Here is an 8,151-nt window from a genome sequence, read left to right on the forward strand (position 1 = left end):
AAGTATATTACTCGGAAGAGTCAATGACAGTCCAAGCCCCCCTGCGTGGGAAGAGTCTTTCTAGGCCATGACCCACCGGAAGGGCGCAGCGTCCCCCACCCCAGACATGTGACGTCACACTATCGGTATTGACGACTAGACTGATTCCTTATAATCATTTGCCATACACCGGTGGAAGCTGCCGAGACGAGTAACTACATGGCGGCCTCGCCGTGTCACTAATGTACAGAGATACAACAGTTTCGACTGGAACCGGATGAAACGTATACACGGCGCTGATTAGTAATAGATAGAGCCATCAAAATACAGATAATGTATACAACTGTCCGTATACATGCTGAAAGACTCTGCTCACAATCACAACCACACGTCAGCCAGACACTCTTATCACGCACTACTCTCTGCCTGTAACAGGCACAGAGACAATATGTAAGCACCAGCATGGAACAACACCCAGTGCATCCTCTCCGCCACATTAGACTATCCACACTATCATAACCAGACCGGGAGGTCCACTCACAAAACAGAATATCCCACCCTTCCGACAACCACCATTGCTCAGCTAAGCCACCAACACCCACACATGTCCTACACAGGGGTACACCCAACATCACAATACTGCCTCCTGTCACAGCACACAAACAATGGCAGGAATGAAAGACACAGGTCTGCCACAAGCATGGAATCAGAGCGCCGCCTGTTATGAGCCAAAGGTGCACCCTGACGTGGCAAATCAGATGATGCCGCAGTCATTTACTTACGATAATCACAATCAACAAACCGGCCCCCCCCCCCCCCCCCCAAAACACCTTTCCTTACAACAATGTGTACCTTAACCTAACCCGTATTGTGCCTTAACCTAACCCGTATTGTGCCTTAACCTAACCCGTATTGTGCCTTAACCTAACCCGTATTGTGCCTTAACCTAACCCGTATTGTGCCTTAACCTAACCCGTATTGTGCCTTAACCTAACCCGTATTGTGCCTTAACCTAACCCGTATTGTGCCTTAACCTAACCCGTATTGTGCCTTAACCTAACCCGTATTGTGCCTTAACCTAACCCACGTTGTGCCTTAACCTAACCCACGTTGTGCCTTAACCTAACCCACGTTGTGCCTTAACCTAACCCACGTTGTGCCTTAACCTAACCCACGTTGTGCCTTAACCTAACCCACGTTGTGCCTTAACCTAACCCGTATTGTGCCTTAACCTAACCCGTATTGTGCCTTAACCTAACCCGTATTGTGCCTTAACCTAACCCGTATTGTGCCTTAACCTAACCCGTATTGTGCCTTAACCTAACCCGTATTGTGCCTTAACCTAACCCGTATTGTGCCTTAACCTAACCCGTATTGTGCCTTAACCTAACCCGTATTGTGCCTTAACCTAACCCGTATTGTGCCTTAACCTAACCCGTATTGTGCCTTAACCTAACCCACGTTGTGCCTTAACCTAACCCACGTTGTGCCTTAACCTAACCCACGTTGTGCCTTAACCTAACCCACGTTGTGCCTTAACCTAACCCACGTTGTGCCTTAACCTAACCCACGTTGTGCCTTAACCTAACCCACGTTGTGCCTTAACCTAACCCACGTTGTGCCTTAACCTAACCCATATTGTGCCTTAACCTAACCCATATTGTGCCTTAACCTAACCCATATTGTGCCTTAACCTAACCCATATTGTGCCTTAACCTAACCCATATTGTGCCTTAACCTAACCCATATTGTGCCTTAACCTAACCCATATTGTGCCTTAACCTAACCCATATTGTGCCTTAACCTAACCCATATTGTGCCTTAACCTAACCCATATTGTGCCTTAACCTAACCCATATTGTGCCTTAACCTAACCCATATTGTGCCTTAACCTAACCCATATTGTGCCTTAACCTAACCCATATTGTGCCTTAACCTAACCCGTATTGTGCCTTAACCTAACCCGTATTGTGCCTTAACCTAACCCGTATTGTGCCTTAACCTAACCCGTATTGTACCTTAACCTAACCCGTATTGTGCCTTAACCTAACCCGTATTGTGCCTTAACCTAACCCGTATTGTGCCTTAACCTAACCCGTATTGTGCCTTAACCTAACCCGTATTGTGCCTTAACCTAACCCGTATTGTGCCTTAACCTAACCCGTATTGTGCCTTAACCTAACCCGTATTGTGCCTTAACCTAACCCGTATTGTGCCTTAACCTAACCCGTATTGTGCCTTAACCTAACCCGTATTGTGCCTTAACCTAACCCGTATTGTGCCTTAACCTAACCCACGTTGTGCCTTAACCTAACCCACGTTGTGCCTTAACCTAACCCACGTTGTGCCTTAACCTAACCCACGTTGTGCCTTAACCTAACCCACGTTGTGCCTTAACCTAACCCACGTTGTGCCTTAACCTAACCCACGTTGTGCCTTAACCTAACCCACGTTGTGCCTTAACCTAACCCACATTGTGCCTTAACCTAACCCATATTGTGCCTTAACCTAACCCATATTGTGCCTTAACCTAACCCATATTGTGCCTTAACCTAACCCATATTGTGCCTTAACCTAACCCATATTGTGCCTTAACCTAACCCATATTGTGCCTTAACCTAACCCATATTGTGCCTTAACCTAACCCATATTGTGCCTTAACCTAACCCATATTGTGCCTTAACCTAACCCATATTGTGCCTTAACCTAACCCATATTGTGCCTTAACCTAACCCATATTGTGCCTTAACCTAACCCATATTGTGCCTTAACCTAACCCATATTGTGCCTTAACCTAACCCATATTGTGCCTTAACCTAACCCATATTGTGCCTTAACCTAACCCATATTGTGCCTTAACCTAACCCATATTGTGCCTTAACCTAACCCATATTGTGCCTTAACCTAACCCATATTGTGCCTTAACCTAACCCATATTGTGCCTTAACCTAACCCATATTGTGCCTTAACCTAACCCATATTGTGCCTTAACCTAACCCATATTGTGCCTTAACCTAACCCATATTGTGCCTTAACCTAACCCATATTGTGCCTTAACCTAACCCATATTGTGCCTTAACCTAACCCATATTGTGCCTTAACCTAACCCATATTGTGCCTTAACCTAACCTATATTGCGCCTTAACCTAACCCATGTTGCGCCTTAACCTAACCTATGTTGCGCCTTAACCTAACCTATGTTGCGCCTTAACCTAACCTACGTTGCGCCTTAACCTAACCTATATTGCGCCTTAACCTAACCTATATTGCGCCTTAACCTAACCTATATTGCGCCTTAACCTAACCTATATTGCGCCTTAACCTAACCTATATTGCGCCTTAACCTAACCTATATTGCGCCTTAACCTAACCTACGTTGCGCCTTAACCTAACCCACGTTGCGCCTTAACCTAACCCACGTTGCGCCTTAACCCAACCCACGTTGCGCCTTAACCCAACCCACGTTGCGCCTTAACCCAACCCACGTTGGGCCTTAACCCAACCCACGTTGCGCCTTAACCCAACCCACGTTGGGCCTTAACCCAACACACGTTGGGCCTTAACCCAACACACGTTGGGCCTTAACCCAACACACGTTGGGCCTTAACCCAACACACGTTGGGCCTTAACCCAACACACGTTGGGCCTTAACCCAACACACGTTGGGCCTTAACCCAACACACGTTGGGCCTTAACCCAACACACGTTGGGCCTTAACCCAACACACGTTGGGCCTTAACCCAACACACGTTGGGCCTTAACCCAACACACGTTGGGCCTTAACCCAACACACGTTGGGCCTTAACCCAACACACGTTGGGCCTTAACCCAACACACGTTGGGCCTTAACCCAACACACGTTGGGCCTTAACCCGCTCTGTAATTGTCATACGACGCGTTAAATTAGTGTAGTGTTGCCTAACTGCAACCCCCGCAATATAGTTTGCTACTCGCACTGCCTGGTCCCCAGTGTATCGCTTCATGTTAAACACCTTGCAGCGATACACTGTAATGTGGATGGCAGCAGGACGTACATGCTCAATGCCCTTCGCAGTTGTTCATTGGCATTCGCATGGCGAAGCACTTAGCCTACGCTGTGGTACGGCCTGTGTCAACTGTCCGCTGATGTTGTACGTCCAAATCACACACTGTACTGCACATTGGTCCTCATGTACTGAATGATACATCGTGGTACATGTGACCGTACAACGACTGCGCCAACAACGGCGAACCATGCGGTCCAACTGTTGTGCACTCAGCTATGTGTCGTCTCCCTATAAGAGCCGGATTGCAGTGTGGTATGCCCTGGATGGCGATCAGCATGAGCCGTCTGTTGATGTAGTGGCGCGTGTTGTCAGACGTAGTCGTCTCTTCTCACACACCGTGACAGCATGGTGCACTGCGTTCCACATCTGCGACATGCGACAGAGGCCGGTTGACAGTCGTTCGCGCAATGGACATCGCATACGTACGGGGGCCACCTTCCACGTGTTCGCGAAGCGTGCACATGTTGTTGCGTGTATGTGGGCAGACATAGTGTGTCGTGACACCTGACACAGGCATGCAACAATCGTTGAATTTGCAAATGGCGATGGACGTCTACGTTGCTGGTGACGTTACGCAAATGAACAACTGGTAAACCGTTGTGGTGCGGTTGTTCTCGCTAGAGGTGAATCAGTGATGGCGACGATCGGTTGAGCTACCAACCGGTTGTTTCAGCGATACCCACCATGCCACGAACGTGAATGGCATGTGGGTGTGAAGCGATACGCGGCGGTGGCTGGGTGGGACCGTCCCCGGCCGGTGAGGGGGGGCCTCCCGGCGTGCTGGCCGCGCGGTGCGTGGGCGCACGCGCTACAGCCGGCTGGTGGGGGCGGCCAGTGGCAGGCGCGCCGGCCGACGGAGGCGGCAGGCGGCGCAGCTGCGCGCCGGCGCACCCTGCACGCGGCGCCGTGCGGCCAAAGTAGGTCCTCGCGGGCCCGGTGCGAAGCGCGGTGGACATCTGCAGTGTGCTGGTCCGATTGAGGACTGTGTGCGCTGAGGATGCGCCGCCGCCCGGCGCTCGGCGCCGCGACGCCGTCTGCTGCTCGGTCGCCTCTGCGGTTCTCGCAGGTGGTTTGTATCGCAGCTGTGCGGACGTGTTGGCGCGTGCGCTGTGCTGGGAGAGTTCGCTTCGGCACCCAAGTGGGGCTTTTGTCCTTCTGTGGCGCTGGCGTTGGAGCTGCCGGCCACCGTAGGTGGCGCGTGTTGTCTCCCGCCGGCAATGCCACGACAGCACGCTCCCGGGCCTCTGTCGGCAGCGGCAAGCTCAGTTGGGAGCACGGGTGGTCGCACCTAAAGCGTCTACTCGCCAAACTCCGGGCGATTGCGCCTCTCTCGAACCCGACCAAGTACTTAGGACGGCGCTGCGCGCCGCCGGGACCTGAGAGGGTTTCGAGGTGTATCGTGCAGGGGAGCTCAGCCTCCTCCTGTTTGCAGAATAATTGAGCGGACGCTTGCGTGTTCGCGCGGGCCCCCGGGACACACTCCCGGGCGGCCGGCTGCTCAGCTCTAGTTGACGCAGCTCCCTGGTTGATCCTGCCAGTAGTCATATGCTTGTCTCAAAGATTAAGCCATGCATGTCTCAGTACAAGCCGCATTAAGGTGAAACCGCGAATGGCTCATTAAATCAGTTATGGTTCCTTAGATCGTACCCACGTTACTTGGATAACTGTGGTAATTCTAGAGCTAATACATGCAAACAGAGTCCCGACCAGAGATGGAAGGGACGCTTTTATTAGATCAAAACCAATCGGTCGGCTCGTCCGGTCCGTTTGCCTTGGTGACTCTGAATAACTTTGGGCTGATCGCACGGTCCTCGTACCGGCGACGCATCTTTCAAATGTCTGCCTTATCAACTGTCGATGGTAGGTTCTGCGCCTACCATGGTTGTAACGGGTAACGGGGAATCAGGGTTCGATTCCGGAGAGGGAGCCTGAGAAACGGCTACCACATCCAAGGAAGGCAGCAGGCGCGCAAATTACCCACTCCCGGCACGGGGAGGTAGTGACGAAAAATAACGATACGGGACTCGGACTCATCCGAGGCCCCGTAATCGGAATGAGTACACTTTAAATCCTTTAACGAGTATCTATTGGAGGGCAAGTCTGGTGCCAGCAGCCGCGGTAATTCCAGCTCCAATAGCGTATATTAAAGTTGTTGCGGTTAAAAAGCTCGTAGTTGGATTTGTGTCCCACGCTGTTGGTTCACCGCCCGTCGGTGTTTAACTGGCATGTATCGTGGGACGTCCTGCCGGTGGGGCGAGCTGAAGGCGTGCGACGCGCCTCGTGCGTGCTCGTGCGTCCCGAGGCGGACCCCGTTGCAATCCTACCAGGGTGCTCTTGAGTGAGTGTCTCGGTGGGCCGGCACGTTTACTTTGAACAAATTAGAGTGCTTAAAGCAGGCAAGCCCGCCTGAATACTGTGTGCATGGAATAATGGAATAGGACCTCGGTTCTATTTTGTTGGTTTTCGGAACCCGAGGTAATGATTAATAGGGACAGGCGGGGGCATTCGTATTGCGACGTTAGAGGTGAAATTCTTGGATCGTCGCAAGACGAACAGAAGCGAAAGCATTTGCCAAGTATGTTTTCATTAATCAAGAACGAAAGTTAGAGGTTCGAAGGCGATCAGATACCGCCCTAGTTCTAACCATAAACGATGCCAGCCAGCGATCCGCCGCAGTTCCTCCGATGACTCGGCGGGCAGCCTCCGGGAAACCAAAGCTTTTGGGTTCCGGGGGAAGTATGGTTGCAAAGCTGAAACTTAAAGGAATTGACGGAAGGGCACCACCAGGAGTGGAGCCTGCGGCTTAATTTGACTCAACACGGGAAACCTCACCAGGCCCGGACACCGGAAGGATTGACAGATTGATAGCTCTTTCTTGATTCGGTGGGTGGTGGTGCATGGCCGTTCTTAGTTGGTGGAGCGATTTGTCTGGTTAATTCCGATAACGAACGAGACTCTAGCCTGCTAACTAGTCGCGTGACATCCTTCGTGCTGTCAGCGATTACTTTTCTTCTTAGAGGGACAGGCGGCTTCTAGCCGCACGAGATTGAGCAATAACAGGTCTGTGATGCCCTTAGATGTTCTGGGCCGCACGCGCGCTACACTGAAGGAATCAGCGTGTCTTCCTAGGCCGAAAGGTCGGGGTAACCCGCTGAACCTCCTTCGTGCTAGGGATTGGGGCTTGCAATTGTTCCCCATGAACGAGGAATTCCCAGTAAGCGCGAGTCATAAGCTCGCGTTGATTACGTCCCTGCCCTTTGTACACACCGCCCGTCGCTACTACCGATTGAATGATTTAGTGAGGTCTTCGGACTGGTACGCGGCATTGACTCTGTCGTTGCCGATGCTACCGGAAAGATGACCAAACTTGATCATTTAGAGGAAGTAAAAGTCGTAACAAGGTTTCCGTAGGTGAACCTGCGGAAGGATCATTACCGACTAGACTGCATGTCTTTCGATGTGCGTGTCGTGTCGCGCAACACGCTACCTGTACGGCTCGCAGTAGCCGTGCGCCGCGTGCGGAACCACGCGTGCTTCTCAAAACTAACGCCAATGTTGTGTGGTACGAGCGCTGAAGCGCTGGAGCGGCTGGCCTGCGGCACCTGGCGCCTGGCGCCGGTTTTGAATGACTTTCGCCCGACTGCCTGTCCGCTCCGGTGTGGAGCCGTACGACGCCCATCGGCCGTGAGGCCGTTGGACACAGAACGCTTGAACAGGGGCCGCCACACGCCTACGTCCCGCCTATGCAACTGTCTTGAAAGAGACAGTGGAAACTAAGAAAAGATCACCCAGGACGGTGGATCACTCGGCTCGTGGGTCGATGAAGAACGCAGCAAATTGCGCGTCGACATGTGAACTGCAGGACACATGAACATCGACGTTTCGAACGCACATTGCGGTCCATGGATTCCGTTCCCGGGCCACGTCTGGCTGAGGGTCGGCTACGTATACTGAAGCGCGCGGCGTTTGCCCTGCTTCGCAGACCTGGGAGCGTCGCGGCCGCCTGTGGGGCCGGCCGCGCCTCCTTAAACGTGCGATGCGCGCCCGTCGCCTGGCGGTTCGCATACCGGTACTTACTCGGTAGCGTGCACAGCCGGCTGGCGGTGTGGCGTGCGACACCTCGTAC

The 8,151-nt window shown here is 52.3% G+C and overlaps 2 non-coding genes across 2 annotated transcripts; both read left to right on the forward strand.

Annotated features, from left to right (window-relative positions):
- Nucleotides 1–5,543: 5,543 nt before the first annotated feature.
- LOC124562648 lies at nt 5,544–7,459 on the forward strand. Its single transcript, XR_006969588.1, has one exon. It is a non-coding gene; the product is annotated as a small subunit ribosomal RNA (ribosomal RNA).
- Nucleotides 7,460–7,810: 351 nt separating this feature from the next.
- On the forward strand, nt 7,811–7,965 carry LOC124562646. Its single transcript, XR_006969586.1, has one exon. It is a non-coding gene; the product is annotated as a 5.8S ribosomal RNA (ribosomal RNA).
- The last annotated feature ends 186 nt before the right edge of the window (nt 7,966–8,151 follow it).

Source organism: Schistocerca americana, unplaced genomic scaffold (genome assembly GCF_021461395.2).
Source record: "Schistocerca americana isolate TAMUIC-IGC-003095 unplaced genomic scaffold, iqSchAmer2.1 HiC_scaffold_1166, whole genome shotgun sequence".
Lineage (NCBI taxonomy): Eukaryota > Metazoa > Arthropoda > Insecta > Orthoptera > Acrididae > Schistocerca > Schistocerca americana.